The sequence below is a fragment of the Arvicanthis niloticus genome, chromosome 14, assembly GCF_011762505.2.
Source record: "Arvicanthis niloticus isolate mArvNil1 chromosome 14, mArvNil1.pat.X, whole genome shotgun sequence".
NCBI lineage: Eukaryota > Metazoa > Chordata > Mammalia > Rodentia > Muridae > Arvicanthis > Arvicanthis niloticus.
Window position 1 is genome coordinate 65664154 of NC_047671.1, and position 15124 is coordinate 65679277.

At 43.7% G+C, this 15124-nt stretch overlaps 1 long non-coding RNA gene across 2 annotated transcripts in view; it reads left to right on the forward strand.

Annotated features, from left to right (window-relative positions):
- Nucleotides 1-244: 244 nt before the first annotated feature.
- The window catches only part of LOC143434367 (uncharacterized), a 28232-nt gene continuing 13352 nt past the window's right edge, over nucleotides 245-15124 (forward strand). The window contains exons 1-2 of one of the 2 annotated variants that reach the window (XR_013103828.1): nucleotides 245-506; nucleotides 787-3514. This is a non-coding gene — a long non-coding RNA (uncharacterized LOC143434367). The remainder of the gene's footprint in view (nucleotides 507-786; nucleotides 3515-15124) is intronic. The other variant, XR_013103829.1, reaches the window with a different exon arrangement.

Below are 15124 nucleotides of genomic sequence, written 5' to 3' on the forward strand. Positions count from 1 at the left end.
GCCTTTGCAAAATTGAGCTGTATGAGATGCTCTGTGGTGTGCTTTAATTCTAAGTGAAAGGCTGCGGGCTCTCTCCTCAGCCTGGCTGACAGGATGAGCTTGGGGTCAACAGATGGCTTCCTCCTATTATGTTCAGCTCACAGCATGCACATCAGTCTTCCAGCCGGATCACTATGAGAAAGACTGCTAGACGCTCCTATTTCCTTCTTCCACCTAGTGACGCAGAGAAAGAACAGGAGGAAGGATGCTTATCAGAAAGGGTTCCTGGGAAGACAAAGGGAAGGCTCTGTGGATGTCCATCCAAAGAGTGGACAGTAGACAGGCAAGGAAAACAGAGGGCTGGCATCCATTCGGAAAGTTCTCTGTAAGAGAAATGAACCAAAGCAGAGACCAATGCTCCAGGAAACTAAGAATGCCTTAAAGGAGCTTGTGTGGACCAGAGGCCTGGGAGCAAAGAAGATCAACAATCAAACCAGGCTGGTCTACAGGCAGCCACAGTGTTTGAGGTGATGCGGCTGCCATCCTGGGGGGGTGGGATGGGGTTGGAAACTGTTCTTGCTGGACAGGAGAGTGAGGCCCACAACAACACAGGAACCATTCCAGTGAAGAAACTTGAGCAAGTCCTACGCAATGAGCTGTGCAAAGCCATCTCTTCCACAGCTCTCTGGGGGGGGGGGGGGCGGGGGGATGGACAATGGTCACTGAGGACAGGGTCTTGTGTGCCTGTGTTCTGAGGCTTCTCTCTCTACTTCCTCTGTGTCTTGTTTTCTCTTGTTTCGCTTTCAGATGGAATCTCTTGTAGTTCACTTTCTTGGGGCTGCAGAGACAGCTGGCTCAGCAGTCAGAGGAGGTCACTGCTCTTGAAAAGGACCTAAAATGGACTTCCCAGCACCCAGAGGGTACTGCACAACTGCCTGCAACTCAGGTTCCAGGGGTCTGACACCCCTATCGGCCTCTGTGAGCACGCACCTGTATTCCCAGGGTGTAAATTCGCTCTTACAGGCACACCCACATATTCATGAATAAAAATAAAAAATTCTTTTTAAACAATTCAGATTCCTAGGTTTCATACTAGAAATTCTCATTGAGTAGTTATGACATAATAATCCATAGAAAGATATGCTTTTTTGTTCCCAGTACCTAGCGAGTTCTTGAAACACTGTAGCTTTCTCCCTTCCTTTCTTCCCATCTTCTGTCTAGAGAGGGTCTCATGTAGCCCAGGCTGGCTGACCTCAAACTTGCAACATAGCTGAGAATGGCCTTAATCTCCAAGTCCCACGCCTTACTGAGGAGCAGACAGTTGGTGGTTTCTGGGAGAAGAGAAGTCGTCTTTTAGGTAGGTTACTCAATCTCAAGTGGATGGCTTCATATCTATGTGCACACAAGCAGTGCTAATTAAACGTAGTGAATTATTTTTAAAAAGAAGACAAGCTAGGTATGGCGGCACACACCTTCAGTCCCAGCACTCAGGAGGCAGAGGCAAGTGGAGCTGAGTTTGAGGCCAGCCTGGTCTAGAAAGAGAAAGAGATTCATGACAGCCAGGGCTACACAGAGAAAACCTGTCCTGAAAAACAATGAATTCATTAACAAGAGGAGATGAAGTGGGAAGGTGATGTTGGAGTGGGGTGTGGATACAATCAATGCTGTGGTCATGGATGGAACTGTCAAACTTAAGTAAAACATTCTAAGAAGATTTGTCCTGTCCAGTATTCAGGTATCCTTTATTTTCAGCAACGCATTTTGTTTCAGTTTCTGGACAGTTGATTCCCATTTGACTCCTCTTGTCACAGAAATAATCTGTAATGAAATAATTCGGATCTTGAATTCTCATGCTTAAGCATACTGGCCACTTTGCTAATTCTATAATCCTATCAACAAACAAACAAATTAGTGTTTATTCGATTTGTTAGGAAATTTGGGAGCTCTCTTGAGCAGCTGGCTGTCTTTCCTGCCAAATTAATCATAATGAATAATCTAATTTCATATAGAAATGCATTGGAAACATTCTTGAATTAAACAGGTCTGTGACTAAGAAGCGGAATTATTAGCTTGCCCCCGTGCCCTGCGGGGCACTGCAGAAATTCCATTTGAGGGCTTAAAGCTAGACTAATGAATGTCACTTTGAAATGAGACTTTGTTTTGACCATCTGTCTACCAGCAAAACTAGCTGAATGGAGCGTCAGTGGAGATTTCAGGACCAACCCTGCAAGTGGTGAGGATACTCTCCTGACTGGGTTTTCACTTCCTCTCATTTAAGCTTGTGTACCTTTTTAAAGGAACTTTTTTTAAAAAATTACTTTTTAAAAGTTAGAATACATGGGCTGGAGTCTGGTTCTCAGCACCCACGAGGGGTGGTTCCCATTCACCTGTATCTCTATCTTAGTTCTATGGGGAAACAGGTGTAAGGGCATTATTGCCACCTGCTCGCCCACCTTCACCCACGCCCAGATACACATAATTAAAGATAACAGAGAAATCTTTAAAGTTAGACTATAAAGCAATGAATTCATTTAAGATTTGGTGTTGCATTTATTTAGTGCTTGTGCGTGCATATATCACAGTACATGGGTGGAGGTCAGAGGGTAACTTGCAGGAGCCAGTTCTCTCTTTCCATCTTGTGGGTTCCAGGGATCCAACTTAGATCAGAAAGCTTGTGGCCAAGTTTCTTTACCCACTGAGCCATCTTGCCGTTCCTGCTGATGAGTTTCAGCACGGCAGTCTCTTATAAATATGTCATCATACTTTGTCTAGTTTGTCTCCCTCCCCATTGCCCTCTCTGGCCTCCCACCGGCTCACGTCCTTCTCCCAGAATCCTTCTGTGCTCTCCTGTGGCATGTATCATTTCTCCTCCTTTCTGACCTTCTTTAACATCTCTCTGCCCCATCTCACAGTCTCCTTTTTCCTTTTGCCTCTTCAGACAAAAACAGACTACTAGGGCTGTGGTTTTATTATCTTCAGTTTCTTAAGACATTAAATCATATTTCTTCCGAGATCAAACCCTTTGGTTCTATTGAATGTCTCTTGATATGATTCCCTACTTGAAAAAAAATTTTTAGCCTGTATTCTCCAGGAAAAGTGATGTGAGGTTGTGCTTCATATAACCTTTGCTTTTTGCTTATCCTTCTCCTATATTATAAACAGGTGGACAAATAAAAATTAGACGGATTTATGGATATTTTAATATATACACGTCACAAAATTATGAAATCAAGCTAATTAGCGTATCAACAAACAACTCGCCTTCTTATTATTTTGTGATGAAAATACTTACCCTCTATCCCCTTCGTAATTTTCAGTATATGACATGTAAGTATAGTCATCATACTGTTAGAGCTCCAGAATTCCTCCTAACTTAAGCTTTGTGCACTTGACCCCTGTTAGGTCCAAAGTGGGTCCCCAACTCGGCAGAGCTGGGGACAGTCCTCCTAAACAGAAAGACTGACCAGATAAACTGAAGGATTGTTCTCGGGTAAACAAGAAGCCTAAATCCATAATTCCCCAGAATCTTGTAAAGGTGGGGTTTTGTTTATCAAGAAAAGCCACTATGTTCCCCCCCCCACGCTCCTCCCACCCCCAACAGGGCGGCCAACTACACAGTTTCAGCCTGCTGCAGCCTGCTACAGCCTGCTACAGCCTGCTACAGCCTGCTACAGCCTGCCACAGCCTGCCACAGCCCGCCACAGCCCGCTACAGCCCGTTACAGCCCATTACAGCCTGCTACAGCCTGCTGCAGCCTGCTACAGCCTGCTACAACCTGCTACAGCCTGCTACAGATCAAAGCCCTCACGCTAAATCTAAATCTTAGGCTGTTCTGGCCTGAACCACTCCTTCTGCCTGCCACCTGTTTCTCTAAAACTGGCAAGACTTTTCCCACCATGGCCCGGTGTTCTCTGCCCCACCCCACTCCCACTGAGGGACAACCTGGCAGTCTCTGGTAAAAACAAACTTTTCTTTCTACCCAAGGAGTAGTCCAGGTTGGTGGCTTCGCTGCACCCGCACTTACAACCCCATTCCAAATCCTTGTCACTACCGTGCTCTCTTCTGAGTCCAAGGATAAGTGAGAGCATGTGGTCTTTGTCATTCCAAACATGCTTTATTTTGTGTGTGTGTGTGTGTGTGTGTGTGTGTGTGTGTGTGTGTGTGTGTGTGTGTGTGTTTGAGGTAGCAGCAGCAGCAGCAGCAGCAGCAATGAGCTCTGTGGAGACATGGGATATCAAGGGGAACCCTAAACAGTTACAGAGGTCCAAGTAGCCAGAGAAAATCCTACAGTGTCAGGAGGAGCCAGAGTCCAACTGTCCTGGGTGTGGAAGGAAATGGAAATGAAGTTCAATGTCTGAGGCACTTCCAGCACACAGGAGGCCGTTCGGTCAACATTACCCTATTGCTAACTGTAAGGGGCGCTATTCCCTTTGTGGAGTGGCTGCTCCCACAGACCTGAGTCTTTCAGGAATTATAAAATGCGGAGTCCCATATTCAGTAGGATGTTGGAAGAGCTGATATTAAATGAGACACCTATGCAAACTGACACTTATGTGTCGGGAATTTGTCAGTCAGAGATTACCTCCTAAACGTCTATTTACAGATTATAAACCTTTTCATATATATATGTGTGTGTGTGTGATTATATATGGTGTATGTGTATTACACACACACACACACACACACACACTTCAAAGCATCAGAAGACATCATTGTGTTATTTGGTGTCAGGTTTTTTCATAGTTCAAATTTTAGCACTACCTAAATTGCTACTTTCCCTCTAGGCGTGAGTGTTCAGTTCATTATCTTGGTTGCACTATGAATGAAAGTAGAGGCAGGAAAGATTAGGCACAAGCAGAGTAACTAAATAGTCATTGAAACACTGTGGCAAAGAGCTGTCTAGATCCTGATATAAACTGGAGACTTTTACACTGCTTAGGTAATAAAATGTTACTTTCAGGTAGGGAGAGAGACTAGCCTAGGATTTGTCTTGCTTCCTGGTTGACTAAATAGCTGAAAATGAACTCTGGCAAAGAAACAGTTTCAGGGATTCAACGGTGAGCTCCCTGTTAGACACTCTGAGTTTGATGCATGGGGAGCAATCCCATGGAAAGATTCAGTCAGCCTGCAGCCGCCGGGCCAGTTAGAGGGTAAGATCTGGTCACCTGCACACAGGCGGATACAAAGTCAGGACAAGGAAGGACTCTGCACCATAAGCTTGTAGAGGTACAGCATCCAGGAAGCAGGAGAAAGCAGCTTGGAGAGCACAATGTTTGCACAGACATGCTGAGGAGTCTATATCCAAGGAAATCAGAGCATGCCTTTAACTCGATTAATAGTGAAGTATCTGAACCAATCATTCTGCTTCTAGCTATCCAATACTCTTCAGTAATAAATGTTAAAACTACGTACAATACACACAAAATAGATGGCTTCCTCCTCCTTCGCCCTATTACTAAAGTATGCCCTTACACAATAGTCTGCTAGAAAGTTAGCATCAATTAAAATAATATTAAATCAATGTTTAGAAGACTTAGAAGTTATGAATGTTGATATTGACTTAAGAGTTTTCATTGTAAGTCAGTAAAAATCATTTTAGCCAGTTTTGTTAATTTTCATTAAATTTTATTAAAATTTTATTTATTTTATTTAAAATTAAATTTTATTAAAATTTTCATAGTTTTAGAATTATTGATAATATGTCATAATAGCTTAACCAAGAAAGCCGAAAACATCTTTTTTTTCCTTCTAAAAGTGGCAGTTAGTCTTGATTTATTTTCACAATTGAATTTAGTCTTGGACGGTTTCATATAGACATGTGGCACATTCTGATTTTTTTATAAAAGACATTGGTTGGAAGTAAATTCGGAAAATCCTAACCAAGAATGGGCGATGGTGGAAATGTGATAGCCCTGTTGTTAAATTCTAGTATTTACTTACATTTCAAGAATGTACATGGTTAATCCCCACCCCCACCCTCTTCATTATTCACCTGTGGCTTGCACACAGAACCCAAGAGTCCAAAGTCCTTCCCAGCCCGCAGTGCGCCAGGGTTTACAGCCGGTCCTCACTATCTCTTAGTCATTCAACTCTTAAGTATGGATGAATAATTACTCCCCAGTTGTGTGTATTTTTTATTACAGTTGAGTAACTAAGAAGTATGGGCGTTTCATTCGTGACTGAAGAGTGTCTGGGTGACTGGACAGGTGACTTAACAGGTGACTGGAACAGCCCCACTGCGGGCCTTCTGGAGTGGGCACGGGGGCAACTAGGGGCTGGCCGGTGGATGAGAGCTCAGAGCCATGCTCATCTCATGTTCAGGCAACCTGTAGAGGACAGAGCACCGCCTGGCTCAGCCTAAGGAGAGGCGACATCCTCCAGTACCACAGGCACACTGAACATGTCAGGCACTGAACTCCCCCATGCCCCCTACCCCAGCACACTTGGTTTTTCAAGACAGGGTTTCTCTGCATAGCTTTGGCTGTCCTGAAACTCTGTAGACCAGGCTGATCTCAAACTCGGAGATTCACCTGCCTCTGCCTCCAGAGTGCTTGGTTAAACGGTGAGTGCCACCACTTCCGGCCAGGCACTGTGTTTTTAAATATCTTCTTCTTCTTCTTCTTCTTCTTCTTCTTCTTCTTCTTCTTCTTCTTCTTCTTCTTCTTCTTCTTCTTCTTCTTCTTCTTCTTCTTCTTCTTCTTCTTTTTTTCTTCTCCTTGAGATGTGGTACCACATTCCAAAGTTATAGTTGTAGTCTCCAGAATCAATCAATAGTGCTTAGTGTGATCAATTATATGCATGTCCTTTCAAACATGTGTGCATATGTTATGTGTAATTGTATAAAACAAATTATAAGGCATATATGCCTTTAACACTGTGTGCTTACTTGTGACTAAAGCCACAAGGCTCCTCCTGATAGAGCTGAGGGAAACAAGAACTCCGCCTGGCTGAGTTTCTATGCAGGGAATTGCTTAGATGTGCCAGCAAGCACAGCCTTTCCAAGTATCCCATGACTGACTTAAGCAGGGGTATGCAAGCGCGCGCACGCACACACACACACACACACACACACACACACGTTCTTAACAGTTCATGAAATCTCACTCAGGTAACTGGTCCAATTTAAAATTTCTTCCCTCATTTTCTTAGATTGATTTGATATTGGAGAACGTTTTCAAAGTCTGTAGAACTGAGGGATTGGACAGTATGTGGACGGACAATCATCTTAAGTCTCACTGTTTCCTGTCCTGGATCCTGTCTTCTGAGGTATTACTGACAGGTCAAACTGAGTGTGGCAGCCACAATGAAATCCTGCCACTTGTGTGTGCTCACTCTCCATCTCAAGCCTCAGACAGTCACTATTCATCTTGGTCCTCTCTGATCCTTCCAATGACACACATCAAGGTCTGGACACATGGATATTCTTCTCCACCCTAAACTTCCCCAAACAGCATCACCAACTAGTGTTAAAATAGCTGAGCCCATGGGACACATTCTCCATCTTTAATTGGAGCTTTAAAAAATATAGGGCCTAGTTCATTGGTCAAACCTCTGCTTAGCTGGTGCACCACATATACAAAGAGTAGGAAATAATTTCTCTCCAGCAGTGCAAAATGAAATCAACAGAACAAAATATATCTTGGTGATACTGTGTTCAACATTCACAAAGAGCCCCTTTTGTTATCAAAAGCCCAAAGTCTGTATTTTACTTCAGGTATCATTGGCTATAAGAGCTCATGAGGAGGCTGGTGAGATGGATGGAGGAGGCTGATGAGATGGATGGAGAGGCTGGTGAGATGGATGGAGGAGGCTGATGAGATGGATGGAGGAGGCTGGTGAGATGGATGGAGGAGGCTGGTGAGATGGATAAAGGAGGCTGGTGAGATGGATAAAGGAGGCTGGTGAGATGAATGGAGGAGGCTGGTGAGATGAATGGAGGAGGCTGGTGAGATGGATAGAGGAGGCTGGTGAGATGGATGGAGGAGGCTGGTGAGATGGATGGAGGAGGCTGGTGAGATGGAGCCTTCCCCAGTAGCACCCTTTCTAGTACTGACTGCTCTTGGGACTGGAGAGAAGAAATGGGATGCAGGGTCACAGTAACTGTCCTTTTAAAAAACTCCTACCTTTCCAGGCATCCTGTCACCATTGAGTCAGGGTTGGACCTTGATGGTCTTAAAAAGCAGGCTCAGTGATCACCTTCTCAGACATGCAGATAGTTGTACAAGGTATGGTAGGTGGCTGACTGTCACTGGTATTTACGGCATCTGAAAATCTAGCACCTTTTGAGCTCTGTTGTTAATATTCTCTTTTAAAAATGGAATATAATCCATTATTTAAATAGCACTTACATTGCATCAGGTGTTAGAAGTAACCTGGACATGACTTAGAGGTTACAGAAACATGCACACAGAAGTGCAAATGCTATGCTATGCTAGATAGCTTTATGTCAACTTGACACAAGCTAAAGTCATCTGAGGAAGAAACCTCAGTTAAGAAAATGCTTCCATGGGCTGGAGAGATGGCTCAGTGGCTAAGAGCATTGACTGCTCTTCCAGAGGTCCTGAGTTCAATTCCCAGCAACCACATGGTGGCTCACAACCATCTGTAATGAAATCCGATGCCCTCTTCTGGTGTGTCTGAAGACAATGACAGGACAGTGTACTCACATACATACAATAAATAAATCTAAAAAAAAAAAAAAAGAAAGAAAGACAAAGAAAGAAAATGCTTCCACAAGATCAAGTTGTACTCTAGGGCTGTAAGGCATTTTTCTCAACTAGGATCAATGGGGTAGGCTCAGTCCATTTTGGTGGTGCTGTCCCTAGGCTGGTGGTCCTGGGTTCTATACGAAAGGAGACTGAGCAAGCTATGATGAGCCAGCCAAAAAGCAGCACCCCTCCATGGCTTCAGTATCACTGTCTGCCTCCAGGTTACTGTCTTGTTTGAATTTCTGTTCTGATCTCCTTCTATTATTAAATAGTGATATGAAAGTGTAAGCTGAACAAACCCTTTCCTCCCCAACTTGTTCTTTGGTCGTGGTATTTCATCACAGCAATAGAAACCCTAGCTAAGATGTATGCTATTTTACAAAAGGGACTAGGTGTAGATTTTGGAGTCTGCAGGGGTCCTGGAGCCAGTTCTGAGAGGTACCAAGGGTGACTTTGGTTCCTTAAAAGACAGCTCATCTGCCCTACTGACTATACAGCATCCTTTGAGTCCCTCTTGCTCTGAGAAGACTCCTCCTGTCCCCTTGCTCTCTTTCTTTCGCCTGCATTTATTCCTTATGCTTGTTGCTTACAAAGACCTCAACTTTTGATGTAATAAGGGGCCCTCATCTTAGAGGAATGTATTCTTGCTGCATATACTGGCACCCTGTTTCTCTTCCCCCATCTGGGATTCTGGCCAGGCTTTTCTGGGAAGACTGTATATGTCTCAGAGTCGGCATTGTACATCTGTCTCCTAGTTTTGCTAAAAATACTTTGTGGACTTTAATTCATTTTTCTTTCTGCTTTTCTTTGATTTCCATAGTAGCAGGGGAACATCCCAACTTAGTCATGTTGGTCCCGGAAGTCCTAACTATTGATTTCTAACATTTTAGCTACTGGCACTAAAATGAATAACCTGCTATGCAGTCTAACAGTTCTCAGTTCTTAGAATTTGGGGGAACATAGGGCTAGGGACATAGCTCAGTGCTTGCCCTGCAAGAACAAGGACTACCAGAGACTATGGAGAAAAATTAAGTCTAATGGTTCCTGCATATGATCCCAGCTCTGGGGAAGTAGAGACAGGCAGATCCTTGGAGCCTGCAGGCTAGTTAGCCTGGCCTAATTGGCAAGGTCCAAGATAATGAGAGAATCTGTGTAAAAAAGAAACAAAAAAACCCAAAGCAAGCTGGATGGTACCTCCCTAAGACTGACACCCTTAGCTTCACACCTGTGTTAGCAACAAGTGCCCACATATCTGTTTATACTTCTGGGGTGTATTAGTATATACTATATGTATATATTAATATATATTATACATATAGTATATTAGTATATACTATATGCATATGGACTATATTCATACACACACATATTCATATATACTCACATATATATTGTCTTAGGGTTTTACTGCTTTGAACAGACACCATAACCAAGGCAACTCTTATAAGGACAACATTTAATTGGAACTGACTTACAGGTTCAGCGTTTCAGTCCATTATCATCAAGGCGGAAACATGGCTTTTACATCTTCATCTGAAGGCCACTAGGAGAAGACTAGCTTCCACATGGTGGTTAAGAGGAAGGTCTCATTGCCTACCCCCCAAATGACACACTTCTTCCAACAAGGCCACACCCACTCCAATAAGGCCACATCTCCTAACACTGCCACTCTCTGGTAATAGTGCCACTCCCTGGGCCAAGCATTTTCAAACCACCACATATGTTCAGATTTTTATATATCTATGTTGGGTTTTATTGAAATGAAATGGCTTGCAGGCTGCAGTTCAGCTAATCCAACAACAGCTAGCCGTGAATGGAATGTCCAAGAATCTAGTAGTTGCTCAGTCCACAAGGCTGGATATCTCAGCTGGTCTTCTGTACATGCTGGAATCCCAAAGGACTAGGCTCCAGTACCAGTGAAGAGATGAATGTGCGAGTAAGGTGAGGGCAAGCAGGCAAAGAACAGCTTTCTTCTTCTATGTCTTATCTAAGCCTCCAGCAGAAGGTGTGGCCCAGATTAAAGTTATGTCCTACTGTCATGAGATACAGATTAAAGATGTGTTTTTCCCAGTTCAAAAGATTCGGATTAAAGCTGTATATATCTACCTCAAAGATCCAGATTCGAAGCAGATCTTTCTACTTGAAATTAAGCAAAAATCTCTTATGGTTGTGCCGTCCATTTCTGGATTATAGTTTATTCCAGATATAGTCAAGTTGACAACAAAAAATAGCCATCACATGGGGTAGCTGTGTATTGGGTACATTTCTGTTGCTGTGGTGAAACACTATGACCAAGGCAATGAACAGAAAGAAGGGTTTGGGGTTTACTGTTCCAGAGGGTCAGAGTTTGTCATGACTGGAAAGTGTGGTGACAAGCATCTGGCATGGAAGCAGATGGAAGAAGCTGAGAGCTCATATCCTCTCCAGGAAACAAGCAATAGAGATACCGAACGGAAGTGGGGCAAGACTATAAGTACTCAAAGCCTGCCCCCAGTGATACACCTTCTCCAGAAAAACCGCTCTCCCTAAACCTCCCCAAAAGGCACCAACAACTCTGGACCAAGTGTTCAAATATCTGAGCCTATGGGGAACATTCCCACGACGTCAGTACAGCTGTCATGTCCTCCAAAAATAAGGATGACTTTGTCATTGCCTTGTAATTTTCTATAGCACACAATTCTTTTCCATTCTTATTGTTCAGCTAAAACTTTTTAAAAATTATTTAATATTGTTGGTAATAATTTGTTTCATTTTCTTTAACCTGTAAGAAGAGCATCTCATCTTAAGAAAGGTTTTGTAAGTTTGATGACACTTTTGTTATAAAATGAATGCCCTGGGATTTCACCAGTAGACCCACTGTTATGTATTAAATGTATTATTAGCTTTAGGTCTGACATCATTCACATTCTAATTACAATTTGTTTATTGCTCGACTAAATTCACTTTGTGTGCATGCATGTGTATATATGTGTGTGGTCATGCACACGTCAGGGCACATGTGTGTAAGTTTGGAAATGGTTTACAGGAGAAAGTTCTTTTCTTCCACTTTATGGGCCCTAGAGATGAAACTCAGGCTTGGTTGGTAGCAGGCTCCTTTATCTGTGGAGCCATCTGGAGGCCCCTGACCTATTCATTAAAACCAGTGAATACCTGGGCTATATTCCTGCTCTTGCCCCTCCCTGACCTGTGTCAGATTACCCATCCCAGCCCTGGATTCTCACAGAGATTTATGTGTGAGATAACAATCTGTCTGCCATTCTTCAAATGATAAAGAATTCACCTCTCATTTGAAGTGTCAGGGTAGGTAGTCCACCTGACTGAACCCAGGCGCTCACTTCTATCAATAGAGGAGATTCAGAAAGCAGAATGTGTGAGTCCTTGGCTCACATGTGAGGACAGCCACAGGATCATATGGAATCACCCAAGAGAGCAATTCTCATGGAAACAGAGATATATCCTAAAGCTTCAGAGAGATAGCAGGCCTGGGCCATGCCAGCAGAAAACCATTGCTTTCCATATTGAGTTTCTAAAAAGCCCTCCTCTCCTTTTCTTACTGCCTCAGTCCTGTGTGTGTGTGTGTGTGTGTGTGAGAGAGAGAGAGAGAGAGAGAGAGAGAGAGAGAGAGAGAGACAGACAGAGAGACAGAGATAGAAAGAGAGAGACAGAGAGAGAGAGAGGAGACGCTTAGCTCAGGACTTGTGCACTGCAGGCAAACATGCAGCCAGGAGCCACAGCTCCAATGTCTTCTCCTTGGTTCCCAATGCCCTGCTTCACTCGGCAGACTGTTGCCCTGCAGTCCTGGGTGTTGACCTCTCGCTCACTGACTTCACACACAATTTGTTACTTAGCAACTTCTGCCAAGCCTAAGACCCTCTGACCAAGCTTTCTTGCTATTCTTGGCAAAATGATAGAAAATAGATTCAGAGAGACTTTAATCTCTAAAGAGAAAACAGAGTTAAACGTTCTTTCAATGATAGGTTTTATGGACCTAGGGGTTGGAACGGATATTTATTTAAATGTTTTATTTTGGGAAGTACTCACTGCTGTAATACTGGTCTGGAAATAACTCATGAGGTCACCTGGTCACCAGCCCTTTACTTTCCATGTAAGATGACTATTTTAGACAAGGCTGTGAGCTCATGGCCCCTGTTTCTGTTAAAGTAACAGTAAAGACTGTAGCCGGACTTTTTGGCTACTTTATTGGGTTCTTATATCTACCAACCTTTTCCACCCCAATCCCCTTCAACCCCCCAACACTAGGTAGGTGAGAACGGTGAGAGGGGAAAGAGGCATATATCTCTTTAGATTACTTCCTGCAGATTAGGGGTGTTGAGTTTCTATGCTCAAGTCCAGTCTTCGAGGCCAGGAAATCGCCAACCAGCGACCAAGAAAATGCAGCAGAAGCTGCAAAACAGCAAATGCCACAGCAGGGACCAGCAGCAGCAGCCACAGCCTCTCTGGGCTCTGCTATTTCTAAATCCTCTCATGAGTCTCTTAGGATTCCAAACGTAAACTATGTTCAGCCGGCAGAATCTCACCCCTGCCAGAGCGTGAGACAAGTCAGTCGGCCGCTGTGGACAGTCTGAAGCAGCCGTATATCTCATACCTGGGATTAAAATGAAAACGTAGTCATAGAACATAACTGGGTTTTAAAATAAACCAACATTCTCACTACAAAAGACCATTAAGGGAAAACTTCTTGTCAGGAGAATAGAGTCTCTAGCCTGGGAAAGCAGGCTCACCTTAAGGCTTGCCAAAGACATAAACAGAATGGTTTCTTTTTGTGAGATTCTACTATATTTTCCCTCCAGCCACCACACCCTTCCCAATAGCCCCAGTAGCCACTGTGAGGTTTGAGGTTGGACTGGGTCTTCCCATTTTTCTGTGGCTTGAGCTTGAGTCAAAGATGTGACTTTTCCCTTTTTTTTCCTCTGCCTTTTTTCTTTTTTAAAAATATTTTTATTAGATATTTTATTTACATTTCAGATGTTTTCCCCTTATCTCATACCCCCCCAACCCAGGAACCCCCTATCCCATCTCCCCTCCTCCTGCTTCTATGAGGATGTGCCCCCACCTACCCTTCAACTCCCACCTCCGCACCCTCAAATTCCCCCCACCTTCTGTCTTTTTTTCTGATACTTTGGGTTTTCTGACTCTCTCAAGTGTCCTTCCCTGTGGTTTATTTGGGTTACATTTCTGAATTGCTATTCATCACTGAAGGAAGTCAGGACAGGAAGTCAAACAGGACAGAAACCTGGAAGCAAGAACTGATGCAGAAGCCACAGAGGAAGCTGCTTGATTCGCTTGCTTCCCCTGGCTTGCTCAGCCTGCTTTCTTATAGAAACCTGGACCTGGGGCTGGAGAGATGGCTCAGCCATTAAAGGCCAGGCTCACAACCAAAAATATAGAACCCTGGACCTGTAGCCCAGGGATGGCACCATCCACCATGGGCCGGGCCCTTCTCCATTGATCACTAAGTGAGAAAATAATATACCTCACAGTTGGATCTCATGGAGGCATTTCCTCAACTGAGGCTCCCTCCTCTCTGATGACTCTAGCTTGTGTCAAGTTGACACAAAACTAGCCAGTACAAAGTCCAACGTAATTCTGCTTGCAAGATCTACTAGAGTCAAATGTCTATATTTGTGATAACTCGTTCACTTTGCTGCAGGGCAATATAGATTGTTGGGGTGTAGGGGAACCTGCTGAGATACAGCTTGGTGTTCTATCTCTGCTCAGGAGCAGATCGCTTATAAACACCCCAGCTCCTTCCACCACCCACAGGTGTGCAATTGAGGCCAGTTAGTCATCTCTCCCCTGGAGCCTGAGAGCTGGAGAGCTTTTTACTCTTTTTCCTACTTCCTCTCTCTTTACATAGGTAACCTCTCTCTGACCCTGTTCACTGTAGGGAGCTCCTGGGGTAGAACAGGCCCAGGGCTACTCATTACCTGACTGTGAGGAAATTCCAGGGTTTAAACCAGGTGACTGAGGTAAATGAGAGGCTGAGTATCTCTCATTACTGTGTTTAAGAACAGTTCGAACATAAAATATTCTTTCAGGCATGCTCGGCCTACAGTGCTGTTACCAGTCCAGAGGCTGATTTGTGCATTCTTTTGATTTTATTACTCAGTATGAACTATGTCTCAGACCCCTAGATGTCTACAGACCTTGGGTCTTTCAACTCTCCTCATTCCCTTCAGTGTTATAATTGGCTGGTGGATCAGAGGTGTGATCCAGTGAAAATGTTAATTAATTCTCTCAGTCTGTGTCTGTCTCCACCTTTTTCTAATTCTCATACTATGAACACTTATATAGGAGTTGAAATTACAGCCAGAAGACCCTCGCTGAGGTCGCTCACTCATCTACTAACGGCATTATTTTTCTCATTAACAAAATAGAATAACTCTGCTTTTACTAATTACTGTGGTGATCACATA